The sequence below is a fragment of the Gopherus flavomarginatus genome, chromosome 8 (assembly GCF_025201925.1).
Source record: "Gopherus flavomarginatus isolate rGopFla2 chromosome 8, rGopFla2.mat.asm, whole genome shotgun sequence".
Taxonomy (NCBI): Eukaryota; Metazoa; Chordata; order Testudines; family Testudinidae; genus Gopherus; species Gopherus flavomarginatus.
Genome location: NC_066624.1, coordinates 46,078,566 through 46,099,819, shown reverse-complemented (window position 1 = coordinate 46,099,819; position 21,254 = coordinate 46,078,566). Strand labels below are relative to the sequence as shown.

The 21,254-nt window shown below is 46.8% G+C and overlaps 1 pseudogene; it reads left to right on the top strand.

The window, feature by feature from the left end:
- Positions 1-12,295: 12,295 nt before the first annotated feature.
- On the top strand, positions 12,296-21,032 carry LOC127056870 (zinc finger protein OZF-like; annotated as a pseudogene).
- The last annotated feature ends 222 nt before the right edge of the window (positions 21,033-21,254 follow it).

The window sequence follows — 21,254 nt, the reverse complement described above, 5'->3', positions numbered from 1 at the left end:
GCTGTTCTTATGTTCTAACTGCTGTTTAGGAAAGAGACGATCTTTCAGGCTACACAAAACTGAAGCAGGGTGCTGGGTTAGCTCCAAAGCTTGTCTCTTTCACCAACAGAGGTTGGTCCTCTACAAGCTCTTACCCTCACTCGCCTTGTCTCTCTTGGCCTCTGAAAAGTGTTTTCTCTCCACTCCCTTTGCAGAGAAGTTAAGTTTCCCTTTGGGCAACTATCAGGCAGAAGCAATTGTATTGACCGTGACACTAGAATTGAAGATTTAATATTATAAACAAATGAGTCTAAACCTGAGGTTCTGGTTTCCACATTGGTTTTTCTAACTCAGTTCCCAATTCTCTTCTAGAAAGGCTTCCAGGCTGCCTGCCCAGCCCAACAAAAGTGGCTAGGAGAGAGTCCACAATCCTGCTCTTTCAGGTAGTGGAAGGCTGCTATCAAATCCCCCCTCACTCAGTCAGTCCCCAGCCTGTGGCAGTGCATAGGATTCTTCCGTCCTAAGTGCAGGACTCTGCACTTCTCCTTGTTGAACTTCCTCAGATTTCTTTTGGCCCAATCCTCCAATTTGTCTAGGTCACTCTGGACCCAAACCCTGTCCTGCAGCGCTTGGATTCTTTACATGCTTTCACAGAGCGAAGTGCACATGTTCCATGATTTCATAGGGCAGACTTTTGTGCTATTGGGAGCTTTCCCTGTGCGAATTTGACAGGTGGATCAACATAGAGACACACTGTGACCTTTCTCAGGGTACTGAGGACTGTGAGTCTCCTTGTTGCCACCTGCCACAAGGAAGAGGGAGTTTTGCATTTGGCAGCTGGATGTTAGTGACCAAACTCACCAGCCTGCTGGAACTCAAGGACCCTCCTCTGAGTTACAGCAGCCACCCTAACCCCTGAGTTCCTTCAGTGTGTCCACCAGATATTTGGTGAAATCCCAGATCCTCTCTTACTGAAGTATCCCAAGATACAGTAGCAAGGGTCCACAGTAAAACTAGTATCTCACGCAGCACTTGAGTACAGTTATTGAACAAGCAAAAAAATTATTTAACGGATAGAGATTTAAACAAACAAATGTGAGTGATGGATACCAACTGTTATCAACTAAACAAAGGCAGAAAATGATAGAAGAGAAAGGCCAGCACAAAAAACAGAGAGAGGAACAATAAGATACTAAAAGGACAATGGTTGGAACTCTCCATTTCTCTCAGTCTTTGGATTGATGGGTACTAGAGCTGTAGCAACAGTTGAGGAACCAGGGTAAATTAAATCAAATTAACTTTTCAAGATTAGCCATCATTTCCTGTATGACTAACAAAAACAAGACAACTTTCAGTTTTCCAAAATAATTCAGATTATCACACAGTCTCTTACTCTTTAACCAATAACTTCACCTATAATTTCATTTTAATTGGTAACAACAACATATTCAAAGATCACAAATTGTTGTCATATGTTACTTTTCTTTTAATCCCCATTGCCAACAACTGAACCCTGGTTCTTATTGTGGTTTGTCCCAATGTAGGACCCAACCACTTCTGTGAGTTCATATATCTCAGGATCTTCTGCCATACGTGTTGGTAGAAGGGGTCTTCTATGTCGGAATCTTTGCATCATGGAGAAAAATACCTCTCTTTTCACACTTTCTAATCTTTCAAAGTAGGAGGAGGTAGAGAAGTAATGTAAATGCATAAAGCACAAGAGAAACCTCTCTGGTCTACACTAAAGACATTTATCGGGATAACTATATTGCTTAGGGGTGTGAAAAATCCACACAGCTGAGCAACGTAGTTACACAGCCCTAACCCCCTGTATAGATAGTGCTACATGAGCGGGAGAGCTTCTCCTGCCAACAAAGCCACCGCTGCTTGCGGGGGCTGGACTAATCAAGTCCGATGGGAGAAATCTCTCCCATTGGCTTAGAGCATCTGTAATAGCAGTGCTACAGCAGCGCAGCTACATTGGTGCAGCTGTGCCAACATCAGCTTAATTGTGTAGCCACAGCGTCAGACACAAAGCCATAGTATCAGGACTCAACATGCGAGTATCCGGAAGTCTGAAATTGGAGGCTGACAAATTCGTTGCCTCATTGGTTACCATCATTTCTACAGCCTGAAAGTCCTTGTTACCCAGCCAGGCAGCCAGTTTGGGATCCACAGGGAAGGAATGTCCTATGAAGCACTCTCTCTTTGCATCCAAACAGTGAAGGATGACTCTTCTCAGTCTAACCCTGGCATACTTTGGAAGTGTAATCAGGGACACTGAAGTAGGAAGTGGAGTTGTACAAACAATTTTCCTTGGGTCACCATAGCTTCCTTTACTGGGGTGGAAACCAAGAACTGAGTGTGGACTCTTTCAACCTCAGCTCTTTCCAAATCCTTGGTCTTGGATAGGGGAAATTTACACTTCTCTGAAGTAGAATCCTTTACAAAACCACGTAAAATCTCAGCAGTGTTAATGAGGAATGGCTTCCTGAAACATACCTAGTTTTTCTTTAATTCAGTGGCACAGGTCCAGGAAAGGGACTGGATACAGGCCTGGATCAGAATCTTCGTTAGTTACCACAGCTGGAGATTCTATTAAAAAATGGGCATTTTTCTGAAGATATTACATTTTCAACACTGGTTTTATTTTATACACATCTTTAGAACCTACAAAGGATAAATTCGACAAGAACTCCACTTCTATTTCCTCAACATCTGTGTCATGAACGGCTGCATTTCCCATAGCATAGGATTAGCTAGGAGAGATCTTCTGTAGGGCCTGGGTTACAAACGCTTTGGGAACCAAACACATGAGCATTTTGCCTAGTTCAAAATCACTTACCATGGAATTCTCTTCCCAGATCATCGGAGACAATATTGCCTTAAACAACTGAAATACACTGTGATCATATGCACTTCCTTCAGTTAGTTGGGGTTGTGCTGTTGTTCACCATTTCTGAGTTGAGATTTTAAATCACTGCTGTTTCCTTGTTAGCCTGTCCAGTAAATTAGAGAGTTCACTCCTGTTGATAGAACTGCACTTCAACTTTCTCCATGTCATCATGGAGGGATGGGGAAAAAGCAAAGCTGAAATCATAAATGCGGACTTAGCAAAGGGTCATTGTCTTAAATTCTTCAATAAATCTGAGCTACATCCTATCAAAATGAACTAATATCCAATTGGGTGACCAAACACAGCCTTCAGGAAAGATAGAAACCCACATCACAGAGAGAAAATACATTACAAAGAAAGTGTCAAGTGAAATTCCGGAGCAGGTTACATCTGATTATTCAGAACCGGGACAAGAGATTCTCCCACCACATTGTCCTCTGATCCATTCAAACCTGCTTCCCTCATCCCTGTCTCCATAGTCAGTTATGTTATTTACAAATTTTTTAGTATTCTAGCATCCCCATAATAAGGGAAAAACAGCCCTCTTCCCAGAAGTGGCTTTACAATAGATGGAACCTGGGATTTAAACTCTAAATGATCACACTCTATTTGGAATCCATTTGAATTCCCCTCCCAGGACTTTTGACACTCATCTCCAGTCACAGCGATTCTGATATAGGATTAAAGTAGTAAAAACATCATCTGCAAGCACAGACAACAGAGAATGCTTCATCACATGACACTTTGAGAAGTGGATGGATAGAATGTGATGAACATAAACTCTGCATGGCCCAGGCAAAAGGTAACAGTTCTGCAGTGAAGGAGAAGGAGGGAATCTTTGAGTCACCCCATCTCCTTCCAGTGTCACGGAAGCTGAAATGACACTTTTTTCCTGCCCCTGCTCCTCTTCATTTACATCTAATTTGAAAAATTCCCAATATAACTGCTCTTCAGCACAACCCAGAGCAACGTGAGAACAACTGGCAATGATACAATCTGTATCACTGGTGACTAACAATAACTTTGCAATAGGAGGAATGGTACAAATGTGACGTTCCCTGGTTCCTCATAGGAAGGGCACACTCAAATTACTTGTGGGACAATAGAAAGGACAAATAGGTCCATCTCAAAAGAGGGCGAACTGCAAAAGGCAAAAATGGGCCACTCATCTGGACAAGCTGAGGAATAATGGTGCTGCAAACAGTTCAAAGAGCTTTAAAAGTTACTATGTGGGTGGGAATCAGGAAAAGTGTTAAAGAAAAGAAAGTCTTGATAGCCCTAGAGATTGTTACAATGTTGATCTCCATGGCAGATTCTCTGATGGCTAACATGGGCTGAGAGCCAAGAGAAGGTTTTCCCACACTCACAGCATTCGTAGGGCCTCTCCCCTGTGTGGATTCTCTGATGCTCAGAAAGGGCCGAACTCTTAATGAAGCATTTTCCACACTCACAGCATGTATACGGCCTCTCCCCTGTGTGAATTCTTTGATGGGTAATAAGGTTTCAGCTGCGATTGAAGGTTTTCCCACACTCACTGCATTCATAGGGTCTTTCACCTGTGTGGATCCTCTGATGTCTAGAAAGGGCTGATCCATCAGTGAAGCTTTTCCCACACTCACGGCATTCATAGGGCCTCTCCCCTGTGTGGATTCTCTGATGCTCAAAGAGGGCTGATCTGTGAGTGAAGCATTTTCCACACTCACAGCATTTATACGGCCTCTCCCTTATGTGAATTCTTTGATGGGTAATAAGGTTTGAGCTGTGATTGAAGGTTTTCCCACACTCACTGCATACATAGGGCCTGTCCCCTGTGTGGATCCTCTGATGTCTAGAAAGGGCTGAGCTAGTAATAAAGCTTTCCCCACACTCACGGCATTCATAGGGCCTCTCATCTGTGTGGATTCTCTGATGAAGAGAAAGGCCTGATCTGCAAGTGAAGGTTTTCCCACACTCACAACATTTATACGGCCTTTCCCTTCTGTGAATTCTTTGATGGGTAATCAGGTTTGAGCTGTTATTGAAGGTTTTCCCACACTCACTGCATTCATAGGGTGTTTCACCTGTGTGGATCCTCTGATGTCTAGAAAGGGCTGATCTGTGAGTGAAGCTTTTCCTACACTCACGGCATTCATAGGGCCTCTCATCTGTGTGGATTTTCTGATGCACAGAAAGAGTTGATCTGTGAGTGAAGGTTTTCCCACAATCACTGCATTCGTAGGGCCTGTCCCCTGTGTGGATTCTCCGATGTTTAGAAAGGTCTGAGCTGCTATTGAAGGTCTTCCCACACTCACGGCATTCGTAGGGCCTCTCCCCTGTGTGGATACTCAGATGAACAGAAAGGCTTGATCTGTGAATGAAGTTTTTCTCACACTTAGTGCATGTATTTTTTCTCTTTTGCCTAAGGATTTCCTGTTGTGTTGTGGTTTCCATGAGGACCTTCTGAGTTTCCCGAGAGGAAATACATTTACCCAATTTCTCCCCTGCCTGGTTTCCTTGCTCTCTTTCTGGTCTGTGCTGAATCTCAAAAGAGTTTCCCTCCTCATTACTCCTGGACACATTCCTTTTCGAACTTTGCGATAATGCTCTGTGTTTATCCACTTGCTCAACATTTCCCTGCTGATAATTCTGCTCCTCTTTCTCACATGTCATTGCATCACCTGCTGCGATAGAGACAGAAACCTCAAAACAGGGATGGAAAGGGGAAGACCAAACCAAAACAGGCGCTGAAGACAGGTCAAATAAAAATCAGGAACTGAACTCCCCCAAACTTTTCCCCTAAATAGGACAGAGGAGGGGGATGAATTCAGCCTTCACATCCTATCCAAATACGCAGGGGGAAGGGAAGAAGCTAATGCCTGGTGTCTGCTAGGATCTACAGGAAGCCATGAGCTATATTTACCCTGAGGATACAACCCCTGCTAGGGACAATAATGAACTGAGAGACCTCCCAAGGGCTTTGCTGGGCATACCAGATGTTTCCTTCAGGCACTTACAGATTCTGAGTTGGTTTAATGTTTTCTCACCTGTGCGGGGAGCTCTCAGGATCTCTCTTTCCTCAGAGCCCTGGAGGTCTGGGACCCATGGCTCTTCTCCTTGTTCCAGCTGGGAGATCATATCAGGCTGGGTAAGAGGAAATCTTGCTGAGATGAAAGAAAACAAAGGAGTTCAGTTGATTTCATAAGACTTTGTCATAAAAAAAATTCTGTTTATTTAACTTCAGTGCTTAGTGTGACCTGGTGGGCCAGAGGCAGTTCTCACTGAAAATGCCAAGATCGGGGCAGGCTGAAAAAGAGATCACCCACACAGGCTATCGAGAAGCTGAAAAAAGAAATCACACAGTCCCCTTCATTGCATCCCAGTTCTCTGACTCCCAGTCAGCACCTAGATCCAGCACAGTGAGAGGTTATTTAAAAACTGCTCACATAAACAAAATGATCTTCTGACCCCAAAGGTCAGCCACGTTACCAGGTCAGTATAGGTTTGGATCTTACCCAAAATACCACACTCCCAGCCAATCCTTTAGCATCTAAACTAAAGATTTAAACGAAATAAGATAGAATGAAGTGAAATGGGAAAGCAGTCAGATACATTCCAAAATGGATAGATCAGGTTCTTAGCAGTATTAGTGAGTTGCCGGTGTGAAAGTCTGTCGGGAACACATCCACAGCTTGGATGACTCATTCAGTCCTTTGTTCCAGGGTTCAGTTTGTAGAGAAGTTGCTCCAGAGGCAGGAAGGAGGATTGATGACAAAACGGAGATGATGCAGCTGCGCTTTATATTCCTTTTGCTATGTGACTTGTTCTTCCTGTGTCCCAAACACAAGATTCACAGCACATGGCATGGAAAAGCCTTGGAGTTCTCATTACACAGGCTTACCCGGGAATGTCTTACTGACTCAATAGGTGTATCCCCTTGGTCCTTTCCATGGGCTCATTGTACAGCTGATGACCCTCAATGGGCCATCAAACAGGCTAGGCAGTGTTGATGCCAATATGTCTGGAGGTGTCACCCAGAAACACTGCCCAAGTCTGGAAATACAGATATACCCTACATATCTATAACTCACAATACAAAGGTGATCGAAACATAGAAACAAAATGATCATACTTGGAAAATCATAACATTTTCACTGACACCTTTCATGGCATATCTAGCCCGATTCATTGCAATTTTATCAGATTTTATTATTTTATTATTAATACCAAAGTGTCTCACAATTCCATACAGTGTCACACTTGGAAACCAGTGAATTTCCAGGTCCATGAAGATGCCGAACACTATGCTTAGAGGGATTGAAATACCCACAAAGCTGATGGGAACACAAACACAGACACTGTGTCAATCTGTACCCCTGTGTTCACTCTTCTAGAAAATTATGATCAATTTTGTACCCAGTATGGCTTGTGAGGTATCATTTGAAAACCTATAACCTACGGAATATTATCCTCCTGTTAAAATGTGTAGTAACACTGTATGTAAAGTTATGAGATTCTACAGTATGATATTACTGAAAAAGTTACAGTTCTGGGGAACACCCACAGACCATTTCCTCAGAGACAGCAAGGCAAACAGCTGGTCAAAAAGCCATTCTCCTGCAGGAGGAAGGTGTGAAGAAGACATTTACATTCCATCACAGGGACCTCTTGAAGCTGTTGTGGAAAATGACCACACGACTGATTTTGAATCAGCTCAGCCTGAGGCTCTTTTCTTGGTTACAAGCATGCAGGGGCGGACAGCTATTGAAATGCTGTCCCCCTGAGCTAAAAATCACACAAGCCTTTTAAAGCTTAAAACCACAAACACATAGGTTGCACATTAATTACCTTATTTGGAATATATTGCAAAATATGATGCAGGTCAAAAACAAGCTGAACAATCATTTTTCCATATTCGGCCTATCCTCTTATTGTTATTCTTACTCTAGTTTGTAGTTTGACTTTTCTAACACTTCCACTGTGGTTATGTTTCACAATCTCGGTTATTGCAAATCAGTGTGTTTGGGGACTTTCCACTTCACCTACTTAGGCCCCTTCGGCACACTAAGCCATTGTTCCCCAATTTTGGGGACTTTCCATTCCACTTTGCCTTTCTCTGCCCTTTACACAGAGAAACAAGCTCAGCTAATACTTTAGGCCTACTAGCTTGACCAAAGCTCCAAAACTCTTTCTGTAGACTTTCCCGCACAATTCTCACATCTCCAACAGACAGCCTGTCTCCGTGACTGAGCTGAGAACTGAAGTGGTTTCTAGTACAAAGGACTGAATTCTAAAAACAGGTGAGGAAAATGCTTGAGACTCTCTCTCTCTGCCCTTTCCCTCTGCTCATGACAACTCCTGAAGAACTGAACGCGGGCGGCAGGGGTGGGTTAGGCCGAGTCCTGGCTGAAAGGAAAACCAGCCTGTTTCAGCACAGGGTGAGAAAAACATTTGCCTTGAATCCGTTTCAGCTTGTTAACTTAGACATTAGTTTGTGTTTTATCTTGCATTTCTTTTGTAAACAATTCTGAGCTTTATGCCTTATTATCTGTATCTTAACATTTTTTTTATAGTTAACAATCTTGTTTTATTCTTTATCTAACCAGTGTGTTTGTATTAAAGTGTTTTGGAAACTCCATTTGGGATAACAAGGCTGGCGCATGTCATTTTCCACTGATGAAATGACAGACTTCATATGAGCTTGCGTTGTTCAGGAGTGTGCTGGACAGGGAAAGATGCACATTTCTGGGGAAAGTCAGGGAGCAGAGAATTTTCTGGGGTTCTCCTGTGAGGTACTGTAATTTGTGAGTCACTGACTAGCAGCACTCAAAACTGTGTAGCTGGGAGTGAGTTACATGCTGGAGGCTGTGTGTGAACTGCCCAGGAGTGGCTGCTCTCAGAGTAGAGCAGTGGAAAAGGCACCCCAGCTTGAGAACTGAGGGGACACAGCTGTTCAACAGTCCAGGTTGCACTGTGGTTAATATCACAGACACTCAATTTCAAAGAGTCTCCTAAAACACAGAGAAGGTAAATCCATGTCCCAGAAATCAAAGACTCCAGAGAGAGGGCAAGTCTCCCTGGCACTGCTTCTTGCTGACAGAAAGGTCCAGAGACAGAGACAAAGAGAGAGTCCTGGGGAAGCTGGGAACAGGAAGCATGGGCTGGTGGGGTTCGGTGGAGAAAGGGAACAGGAAGGGCAGGGATATCACTGAATTCAGGATCTCAGCAGTACTAGATGTCAGGATAACACATACTGCAGCCCATTGGAAAACATAATCCCAACTATATATACAGAATGATGGGGTCTAAATTAGCTGTTTCCACTCAAGAGAGAGACCTTGGAGTCACTGTGGATAGTTCTCTGCAAACATCCACTCAATCTGCAGCAGCAGTGAAAAAAAGTGAACAGAATGTTGGGAATCATTAAGAAAGGGATAGATAATAAAACAGAAAATCTCCTATTGCCTCTATATAAACTCATGGTACGCCCACATCTCGAATACTCCATGCAGATATGGTCATCCCATCTCAAAGAAGTTCCCTTGAGCAAACAGGAGCTATTTGACACTGTGCGATACGGCTCCTGTGCTCTGTTCCCAAAATGTTCTGCAGCAGGGGAGAGCCTGTGGCAGTGTGTGTATCACTGGCATATTGGGGTGATGCTGAAACAGGGCAGAGTAGAGGTGGCATTGTGGGGTTGGCATGAACCTTATCTCTTCATTTCCTATTCCAAGAACCAAGGGGACGGGAATCCTTACCCAATGAGGTCACATTCTCATAGTTCTCCTGCATGACATCTCTGTAGAGGGCTCTCTGAGTGGGGTCCAGCAGAGCCCACTCTTCCCTGGTGAAATACACAGCCACCTCCTCGAAGGTCACCGGCCCCTGAAAGAGTAAGAGTCCAACACTCAGTACGTGATGTCCCACTCTCAGCCCCACTCTTTGTGGGGGAGAGGAGCCAATCAAATGCAAGCTCTGGGTGGATCATAGTTAACAGAGTCCCACCCCCACCCTGCAACGAGCGTCCTGGAAACACCATGTTAAGGGGACCAAGAGAGAGCCCCTTGTCTCTCTCAGCAGATCCATCACCCCCCTACTAGCCACCGACCGATATAGGAGATGGAGGTCCGAGCAGGGTCAAGGGAGAGCTCCCTGGTAGGAAGCCCAATAACCTCATCGTGAGGAGCTGGATATGAAGGGAGAGGCAGCTCCCCTAAACCTCACTGATGGGTTCCCCCTTCATATCTCACAGCAGCCGCTGGTTAGTCAGGTCGGGCTCCAGCACTGGGGGTCTGGTCAGTTTGACTAGCTCTATGAAGGTGGGTTATTCTCAGTTTCACAAATTAGGGTATTTCCACCACCTAATTTCATGGGCCTGTTCCTAGAATCTAGGCCACTTAATAAACAACTCCCAGCAGGTTTATCTCAAGCTGTCCTCCGCCCTTCCCCACCCTGTGCATTTCCTGCCCCGCTCCAACCTCCAAACCAGACTGTGCAAATCTTCCCATCTCTGGTGTATTTGCTGTCCCTCTCCCGCCCTGCAGGAACCCACCAGCAACCTCCCGATAATCCCTACCTTAACAGGCTCCCCTGCACCCATTTCTCTTCCCTCTCCCATGGGAGGATGGGATGAGCTGGAGCAAAAAAAGGACGTCATTCTACAACCTGTCTGGGTGAGAAGGGCAGTTGTGGGGGTTTCAGAACAGGCTTTAGTTAATTTCACCAGATGATTCTCCCAGGCCCTTTCCCTGCAGACAGACACCCTAGATTCTGCCATGCTGAGAAAGAGATCAAGCATGTTATTACACTGTAGACCTGGCCCCTGCTGCCAGGCTAAGCCCACAGAGAGATTTTTAACCTCCCTTCTCCCTCCCCTGACCTCATAACAAAGTCTCTGAACACAAGGCTAGAAAAGAGCAGAACCAAAGGAGTCACTGTGGGGGATTCCCTCGGACACTGACCCCACGGCAGCCACACCCCAGCAGGGGAATATGGAGTCAGGACCTGGCTTTTCCTCTCTCTGATCCTTGTTTTGTTCACTGGAAAGTGGTTCTGCCCAGGGATGCAGCAATACATGTGTCTGGGTGGACTAGAGAGCTGGAAATCTCTCCCTCCACTCATTTCTCCCACTGCCCCTTTCAGTCTCTCCTTCCCCTGTCCTCTCTCCCTGCCCCTCTGGCTGGGAAAGTCCCATTCCTGGGGGTTTTGCTCTCCTATGGCTGGATTTTCTCCTGGCAATTGCTAATGGGAGGAGAAACGAGGAAGGGCTGTTTGTGCAGAGTCACTTTCTTGCCAATCCCCAGCACTTTCCCTGAGGTCTTTCAGTTACCTGGAGTCTGTGGTAGAATTGGTATTAACAGGGCCCAGGTCTCCCACAAGGGGCTAGTACGAGTTGGAGAAAGTCATCACCTGGGCTGGGCAGAAAAGAAGCTTTAACTAAGGTCACTTGCCAGCACAGAACCCCACTGGGGGAGCAGCAGCTGCCAAGCCTGGTCTCCCAGATCACAATGGAGGCTACAGCATCTGACCCAGGAAGCTGAACCCCAATATCCTGAGCAGAGAGGGACAGAGCATCTAAGCAGCTTCCCTCCTTTAGCTCTCTGGGGAGAGCAGCTAATGAGAACCCCTCCTCACAGGGAGAATTGCTGCTCTCATTTGCCCCACTGTCCATCTGGAGTCACTCCTTGTCTTTCCATACAGTGACTCTGGATTAACAATGGTCTCAATCACACCAGATTTCAGAAATGAGTCTAGAATGCTGTGGAAGAGACCATTGTGTGGCAGTGCTGACCCTCTTCCCACCTCCCTCACCCCCAGATCTAGGATAAGGGCTGGGGGGGAGGGAATGAATATTCACAATGGAACTGGAAGTTCCTGCAGTTTTCAAGAGAGGAGAAAAGAAACATCAGTGATTTCACCTCACAGTGTTTGACAAGTGGATAGAAAGTTATGACAGTAACTGGGCCTGGCCGGGGACTGCCTGGCAGTGCTTGGAGCCAGGATTCTGGCACAAACTGATCAGGGAAAAGGATCAGGGTTAGTAATGGCCCCCAGACACCCCCCAGTACCCAGAGCCCAGTCCCCCCAGCCAGGGTCCCCAGACACCCCCACAAACACAGCCAGGAGCCCACCAGATATTCCCTGGCACCCAGTCCGCAGAGTCCCTGGCCAGGGATCCCAGATACCCCTCAAAACCCCACCAGCCACAATGAGAGCTGGACACTGGCGAAATGGAGAGAAAATGGGGCACAATGGGGGGAGGGGAACAGGGAACTTCTCAGGGATTTGAGGGAAGGGGAGGTCACCCTGGGTGTTGCTCGTTGCTCTCTAGGGAGAAAGAGGGCAGGACATAAGGAAACCATCTGTGCTCCTGAGTAGAAGTGAGGGCAGAGAGAGGGCAGCGGCGACAGCAAAGGTTACTACGCATGCTCAATTCATGTGTGCATGCTCAGTGCAGCCAAAGTGGGGAATCTGGAGCGGTAACTGATTCTGTCATTACACCGGCATCTCGCAGCGCCGGGATCTGCTCCCGGGGGGGCAGCGCCCGCGGGGGGCTCGGAACTGCTGTCCCCGCAGGAGCCCTGCGCCCCCCGGGCCCGGCCAGGCTCTGCCCTGGGGCCCCGCTGGGGGGTGGCGGGGGGAGGGGCCCGGTCCCACTGGGGTCCCTGCATGGGGCCGGGCGGGGGCTGGGGGGTGAGACCGGGCTGGGGGGCTGGAAAAGGGGCGGGTGGGAAATGTCTGCGCAGCCCGGACATGGCCGGGGGGAGAAGAGCAGGTGACCCCCGAGGAACGGGGAGAGAAAGGGGGGGCTGAGATCCCCTCGGATTTACCGCTGCCTCCTCCCATGGGGACCCCCCTCCTCTCCCGTCCTGCCGCCTTTCTCCCTAGAGAGCAAAGAGCAACACCCAGGGTGACCCCCCCTTCCCTCAAACCCCTGAGAAGTTCCCTGTTCCCCTCCCCCCATTGTGCCCCATTTTCTCTCCATTTCGCCGGTGTCCAGCTCTCATTGTGGCTGGTGAGGGGTTGAGGGTTATCTGGGATCCCTGGCCAGGGACTCTGCGGACTGGGTGCCAGGGAATATCTGGTGGGACCCTGGCTGGGGGGTCTGGGCTCTGGGTACTGGGGGGTGTTGAGGGGCTGCTACTAACCACGATCCTTCTCCCTGATCAGTTTGTGCCAGAATCCTGGCTCCAAGCACTGCCAGGCAGTCCCCGGCCAGGCCCAGTTACTGTCATAACTTTCTATCCACTTGTCAAACACTGTGAGGTGAAATCACTGATGTTTCTTTTCTCCTCTCTTGAAAACTGCAGGAACTTCCAGTTCCATTGGGAATATTCATTCCCTTCCCCCCAGCCCTTATCCTAGATCTGGGGGGTGAGAGAGGTGGGAAGGGGGTCAGCACTGCCACACAATGGTCTTTTCCACAGCATTCTAGACTCATTTCTGAAATCTGGTGTGATTGAGACCATTGTTAATCCAGAGTCACTGTATGGAAAGACAAGGAGTGACTCCAGATGGACAGTAGGGCAAATGAGATCAGCAATTCTCCCTGTGAGGAGGAGCTCCCATTAGCTGCTCTCCCCAGAGAGCTAAAGGAGGGAAGCTGCTTAGATGCTCTGTCCCTCTCTGCTCAGGATATTGGGGTTCAGTTTCCTGGGTCAGATGCTGTAGCCTCCATTGTGATCTGGGAGACCAGGCTTGGCAGCTGCTGCTCCCCCAGTGGGGTTCTGTGCTGGCAAGTGACCTTAGTTAAAGCTTCTTTTCTGCCCAGCCCAGGTGATGACTTTCTCCAACTCGTACTAGCCCCTTGTGGGAGACCTGGGCCCTGTTAATACCAATTCTACCACAGACTCCAGGTAACTGAAAGACCTCAGGGAAAGTGCTGGGGATTGGCAAGAAAGTGACTATGCACAAACAGCCCTTCCTCATTTCTCCTCCCATTAGCAATTGCCAGGAGAAAATCCAGCCATAGGAGAGCAAAACCCCCAGGAATGGGACTTTCCCAGCCAGAGGGGCAGGGAGAGAGGACAGGGGAAGGAGAGACTGAAAGGGGCAGTGGGAGAAATGAGTGGAGGGAGAGATTTCCAGCTCTCTAGTCCACCCAGACACATGTATTGCTGCATCCCTGGGCAGAACCACTTTCCAGTGAACAAAACAAGGATCAGAGAGAGGAAAAGCCAGGTCCTGACTCCATATTCCCCTGCTGGGGTGTGGCTGCCGTGGGGTCAGTGTCCGAGGGATCCCCCACAGTGACTCCTTTGGTTCCGCTCTTTTCTAGCCTTGTGTTCAGAGACTTTGTTACGAGGTGAGGGGAGGGAGAAGAGAGGTTAAAAATCTCTCTGTGGGCTTAGCCTGGCAGCAGGGGCCAGGTCTACAGTGTAATAACATGCTTGATCTCTTTCTCAGCATGGCAGAATCTAGGGTGTCTGTCTGCAGGGAAAGGGCCTGGGAGAATCATCTGGTGAAATTAACTAAAGCCTGTTCTGAAACCCCCACAACTGTCCTTCTCACCCAGACAGGTGATAGAATGACGTCCTTTTTTTGCTCCAGCTCATCCCATCCTCCCATGGGAGAGGGAAGAGAAATGAGTGCAGGGGAGCCTGTTAAGGTAGGGATTATCGGGAGGTTGCTGGTGGGTTCCTGCAGGGCGGGAGAGGGACAGCAAATATACCAGAGATGGGAAGATTTGCACAGTCTGGTTTGGAGGTTGGAGCGGGGCAGGAAATGCACAGGGTGGGGAAGGGAGGAGGACAGCTTGAGATAAACCTGCTGGGAGTTGTTTATTAAGTGGCCTAGATTCTAGGAACAGGCCCATGAGATTAGGTGGTGGAAATACCCTAATTTGTGAAACTGAGAATAACCCACCTTCATAGAGCTAGTCAAACTGACCAGACCCCCAGTGCTGGAGCCCGACCTGACTAACCAGCGGCTGCTGTGAGATATGAAGGGGGCATCCATCAGTGAGGTTTAGGGGAGCTGCCCCGCCCTTCATATCCAGCTCCTCATGATGAGGTTATTGGGCTTCCTACCAGGGAGCTCTCTCTGGACCCTGCTAGCGCCTCCATCTCCTATATCGGTTGGTGGCTAGTAGGGGGTTGATGGATCTGCTGAGAGAGACAAGGGGCTCTCTCTTGGTCCCCTTAACGTGGTGTTTCCAGGATGCTCTTTGCAGGGTGGGGGTGGGACTCTGTTAACTATGATCCACCCAGAGCTTGCATTTGATTGGCTCCTCTCCCCCACAAAGAGTGGGGCTGAGATTGGGACATCACATACTGAGTGTTGGACTCTTACTCTTTCAGGGACCGGTGACCTTCGAGGAGGTGGCTGTGTATTTCACCAGGGAAGAGTGGGCTCTGCTGGACCCCACTCAGAGAGCCCTCTACAGAGATGTCATGCAGGAGAACTATGAGAATGTGACCTCGTTGGGTAAGGATTCCCGTCCCCTTGGTTCTTGGAATAGGAAATGAAGAGATAAGGTTCATGCCAACCCCACAATGCCACCTCTACTCTGCCCTGTTTCAGCATCACCCCAATATGCCAGTGACACACACACATACTGCCACATGTCCTCCCCTGCTGCAGAACATTTTGGGAACAGAGCACAGGAGCCATATCGCACAGTTTCAAATAGCTCCTGTTTGCTCAAGGGAACTTCTTTGAGATGGGATGACCATATCTGCATGGAGTATTCAAGATGTGGGCGTACCATGAGTTTATATAGAGGCAATAGGAGATTTTCTGTTTTATTATCTATCCCTTTCTTAATGATTCCCAACATTCTGTTCACTTTTTTTCACTGCTGCTGCAGATTGAGTGGATGTTTGCAGAGAACTATCCACAGTGACTCCAAGGTCTCTCTCTTGAGTGGAAACAGCTAATTTAGACCCCATCATTCTGTATATATAGTTGGGATTATGTTTTCCAATGGGCTGCAGTATGTGTTAACCTGACATCTAGTACTGCTGAGATCCTGAATTCAGTGATATCCCTGCCCTTCCTGTTCCCTTTCTCCACCGAACCCCACCAGCCCATGCTTCCTGTTCCCAGCTTCCCCAGGACTCTCTCTCTTTGTCTCTGTCTCTGGACCTCTCTGTCAGCAAAGATGCAGTGCCAGGGAGACTTGCCTTCTCTCTGGAGTCTTTGATTTCTGGGACATAGATTTACTTTCTCTGTGTTTTAGGAGACTCTTTGAAATTGAGTGTCTGTGATATTAACCACAGTGCAACCTGGACTGTTGAACAGCTCTGTCCCCTCAGTTCCCAAGCTGGGGTGCCTTTTCCACTGCTCTACTGTGAGAGCAGCCACTCCTGGGCAGTTCACACACGGTCTCCAGCATGTAACTCACTCCCAACTACACAGTTTTGAGTGCTGCTAGTCAGTGACTCACAAATTACAGTACCCCACAGGAGAACCCCAGAAAATTCTCTGCTCCCAGACTTCCCCCAGAAATGTGCATCTTTCCCTGTCCAGCACACTCCTGAACAATGCAAGCTCATATGAAGTCTGTCATTTCATCAGAGTAAAATGACATGTGCCTGCCTTGTTATCCCAGATGGAGTTTCCAACACACTTTAATACAAACACACTGGTTAGATAAAGAATAAAACAAGATTGTTAACTATCAAAAAACATATTTTAAGATACTGATAATGAGGCATAAAGCTCAGAATTGTTTACAAAAGAAATGCAAGATAAAACACAAACTAATGTCTAAGTTAACAAGCTGAAACGGATTCAAGGCAAATGTTTCTCTCACCCTGTGCTGAGACAGGCTGGTTTTCCTTTCAGCCAGGACTCGGCCTAACCCACCCCTGCCGCCCACATTCAGTTCTTCAGGAGTTGTTATGAGCAGAGGGAAAGGGCAGAGAGAGAGAGTCTCATGCATTTTCCTCACCTCTTTTTAGAATTCAGTCCTTTGTACTAGAAACCACTTCAGTTCTCAGCTCAGTCACGGTGGCAGGCTGTCTGTTGGAGATGTGAGAATTGTGCGGGAAAGTCTACAGAAAGAGCTTTGGAGCTTTGGTCAAGCTAGTAGGCCTAAAGTATTAGCTGAGCTTGTTTCTCTGTGTAAAGGGCAGAGAAAGGCAAAGTGGAATGGAAAGTCCCCAAAATTGGGGAACAATGGCTTAGTGTGCCGAAGCGGCCTAAGTAGGTGAAGTGGAATGTCCCCAAACACACTGATTTGCAATAACCGAGATTGTGAAACATAACCACAGTGGAAGTGTTAGAAAAGTCAAACCACAAACTAGACTAGGAATAACAATAAGAGGAGAGGCCGGATATGGAAAACTGATTGTTCAGCTTCCTTTTGACCTGCATCATATTTTGCAATATATTCCAAATAAGGTAATTAATGTGCAACCTATGTGTCATTGTTTGTGGTTTTAAGCTTTAAAAGGCTTGTGTGATTTTTAGCTCAGGGGGAGAGTATTCCAATAGCTGTCACCCCCTGCACGCTTGTAACCAAGAAAAGAGCCTCAGTCTGAGCTGATTCAAAATCAATCCTGTGGTCGTTTTCCACAACAGCTTCAAGAGGTCCCTGTGATGGAATGTAAATGTCTTCTTCACACCTTCCCCCTGCAGGAGAATGGCTGTTTGACCAGCTGTTTGCCTTGCTGTCTCTGAGGAACTGGTCTGTGGGTGTTCCCCAGAACTGTAACTTTTTCAGTAATATCATACTGTAAAATCTCATAACTTTACATACAGTCTTACAGCACATTTTAACAGGAGGATAATATCCAGTAGGTTATGGGTTTTCAAATGATACCTCAGAAGCCATACTGTGTACAAAATTGATCATAATTTTCTAGAAGAGTGAACACAGGGGTACAGACTGACACAGTGTCTGTGTGTGTGTTCCCAGCAGATATGTGGGTATTTCAATCCCTCTAAGCATAGTTTTTGGCATCTTCACGGACCTGGAAATTCACTGGTTTCCAAGTGTGACACTGTATGGAATTGTGAGACACTTTGGTATTAATAATAAAATAATAAAATCTGATAAAATTGCAATGAATCGGGCTAGATATGCCATGAAAGGTGTCAGTGAAAATGTTATGATTTTCCAAGTATGATCATTTTGTTTCTATGTTTCGATCACCTTTGTATTGTGAGTTATAGATATGTAGGGTATATCTGTATTTCCAGACTTGGGCAGTGTTTCTGGGTGACACCTCCAGACATATTGGCATCAACACTGCCTAGCCTGTTTGATGGCCCATTGAGGGTCATCAGCTGTACAATGAGCCCATGGAAAGGACCAAGGGGATACACCTATTGAGTCAGTAAGACATTCCCGGGTAAGCCTGTGTAATGAGAACTCCAAGGCTTTTCCATGCCATGTGCTGTGAATCTTGTGTTTGGGACACAGGAAGAACAAGTCACATAGCAAAAGGAATATAAAGCGCAGCTGCATCATCTCCGTTTTGTCATCAATCCTCCTTCCTGCCTCTGGAGCAACTTCTCTACAAACTGAACCCTGGAACAAAGGACTGAATGACCCATCCAAGCTGTGGATGTGTTCCCGACAGACTTTCACACCGGCAACTCACTAATACTGCTAAGAACCTGATCTATCCATTTTGGAATGTATCTGACTGCTTTCCCATTTCACTTCATTCTATCTTATTTCGTTTAATCCTTTAGTTTAGATGCTAAAGGATTGGCTGGGAGTGTGGTATTTTGGGTAAGATCCAAACCTATACTGACCTGGTAACGTGGCTGACCTTTGGGGTCAGAAGATCATTTTGTTTATGTGAGCAGTTTTTAAATAACCTCTCACTGTGCTGGATCTAGGTGCTGACTGGGAGTCAGAGAACTGGGATGCAATAAAGGGGGCTGTGTGATTTCTTTTTTCAGCTTCTCAATAGCCTGTGTGGGTGATCTCTTTTTCAGCCTGCCCTGATCTTGGCATTTTCAGTGAGAACTAGCCCAGGCACACCAGGTCACACTAAGTATTACAGTTAATTTAATAGAATGTTTTTTATGAAAAAGTTTGATGAAATTAACCGAACTCCTTTGTTTTCTTTCATCTGAGCAGGGTTCCTAGTTTCCAAACCTGATGTGATCTCCCAGCTGGAACAAGGGGAAGAGCCATGGGTCCCAGACCTCCAGGGCTCTGAGGAAAGAGAGATCCTGAGAGCTCTCCGCACAGGTGAGAAAACATTAAACCAACTCAGAATCTGTAAGTGCCTGAAGGAAACATCTGGTATGCCCAGCAAAGCCCTTGGGAGGTCTCTCAGTTCATTATTGTCCCTAGCAGGGGTCGTATCCTCAGGGTAAATATAGCTCATGGCTTCCTGTAGATCCTAGGAGACACCAGGCATTAGCTTCTTCCCTTCCCCCTGCGTATTTGGATAGGATGTGAAGGCTGAATTCATCCCCCTCCTCTGTCCTATTTAGGGGAAAAGTTTGGGGGAGTTCAGATCCTGATTTGTATTTGACCTGTCTTCAGCACTTGTTTTGGTTTGGTCTTCCCCTTTCCATCCCTGTTTTGAGGTTTCTGTCTCTATCGCAGCAGGTGATGCAATGACATGTGAGAAAGAGGAGCAGAATTATCAGCAGGGAAATGTTGAGCAAGTGGATAAACACAGAGCATTATCGCAAAGATCGGAAAGGAATGTGTCCAGGAGTAATGAGCAGGGAAACTCCTTTGAGATTCAGCACAGACCAGAAAGAGAGCAAGGAAACCAGGCAGGGGAGAAATTGGGTAAATGTATTTCCTCTCAGGGAACTCAGAAGGTCCTCATGGAAACCACAACACACTAGGAAATCCTTAGGCAAAAGAGAAAAAATACATGCACTAAGTGTGAGAAAAACTTCATTCACAGATCAAGCCTTTCTGTTCATCTGAGTATCCACACAGGGGAGAGGCCCTACGAATGCCGTGAGTGTGGGAAGACCTTCAATAGCAGCTCAGACCTTTCTAAACATCGGAGAATCCACACAGGGGACGGGCCCTACGAATGCAGTGATTGTGGGAAAGCCTTCACTCACAGATCAACTCTTTCTGTGCATCAGAGAATCCACACAGATGAGAGGCCCTATGAATGCCGTGAGTGTAGGAAAAGCTTCACTCACAGATCAGCCCTTTCTAGACATCAGAGGATCCACACAGGTGAAACACCCTATGAATGCAGTGAGTGTGGGAAAACCTTCAATAACAGCTCAAACCTGATTACCCATCAAAGAATTCACACAGGGGAGAGGCCGTATAAATGTTGTGAGTGTGGGAAAACCTTCACTCGCAGATCAGGCCTTTCTGTTCATCAGATTATCCACACAGATGAGAGGCCCTATGAATGCCGTGAGTGTGGGAAAAGCTTTATTACCAGCTCAGCCCTTTCTAGACATCAGAGGATCCACACAGGGGACAGGCCCTATGTATGCAGTGAGTGTGGGAAAACCTTCAATCACAGCTCAAACCTTATTACCCATCAAAGAATTCATATAGGGGAGAGGCCGTATAAATGCTGTGAGTGTGGAAAATGCTTCACTCACAGATCAGCCCTCTTTGAGCATCAGAGAACCCACACCGGGGAGAGGCCCTATGAATGCCGTGAGTGTGGGAAAAGCTTCACTGACGGATCAGCCCTTTCTAGACATCAGAGGATCCACACAGGTGAAAGACCCTATGAATGCAGTGAGTGTGGGAAAACCTTCAATCGCAGCTGAAACCTTATTACCCATCAAAGAATTCACACAGGGGAGAGGCCGTATACATGCTGTGAGTGTGGAAAATGCTTCATTAAGAGTTCGGCCCTTTCTGAGCATCAGAGAATCCACACAGGGGAGAGGCCCTACGAATGCTGTGAGTGTGGGAAAACCTTCTCTTGGTTCTCAGCCCATGTTAGCCATCAGAGAATCTGCCACGGAGATCAACATTTTAACAATCTCTAGGGCTATCAAGACTTTCTTTTCTTTAATACTTTTCCTGATTCCCACCCACATAGTAACTTTTAAAGCTCTTTGAACTGTTTGCAGCACCATTATCCCTCAGCTTGTCCAGATGAGTGGCCCATTTTTGCCTTTTGCAGTTCGCCCTCTTTTGAGATGGACCTATTTGTCCTTTCTATTGTCCCACAAGTAATTTGAGTGTGCCCTTCCTATGAGGAACCAGGGAACGTCACATTTGTACCATTCCTCCTATTGCAAAGTTACTGTTAGTCACCAATGATACAGATTGTATCATTGCCAGTTATTCTCACGTTGCTCTGGGATGTGCAGAAGAGCAGTTATATTGGGAATTTTTCAAATTAGATGTAAATGAAGAGGAGTAGGGGCAGGAAAAAAGTATAATTTCAGCTTCCGTGACACTGGAAGGAGATGGGGTGACTCAAAGATTCCCTCCTTCCCCTTCACTGCAGAACTGTCACCTTTTGCCTGGGCCATGCAGAGTTTATGT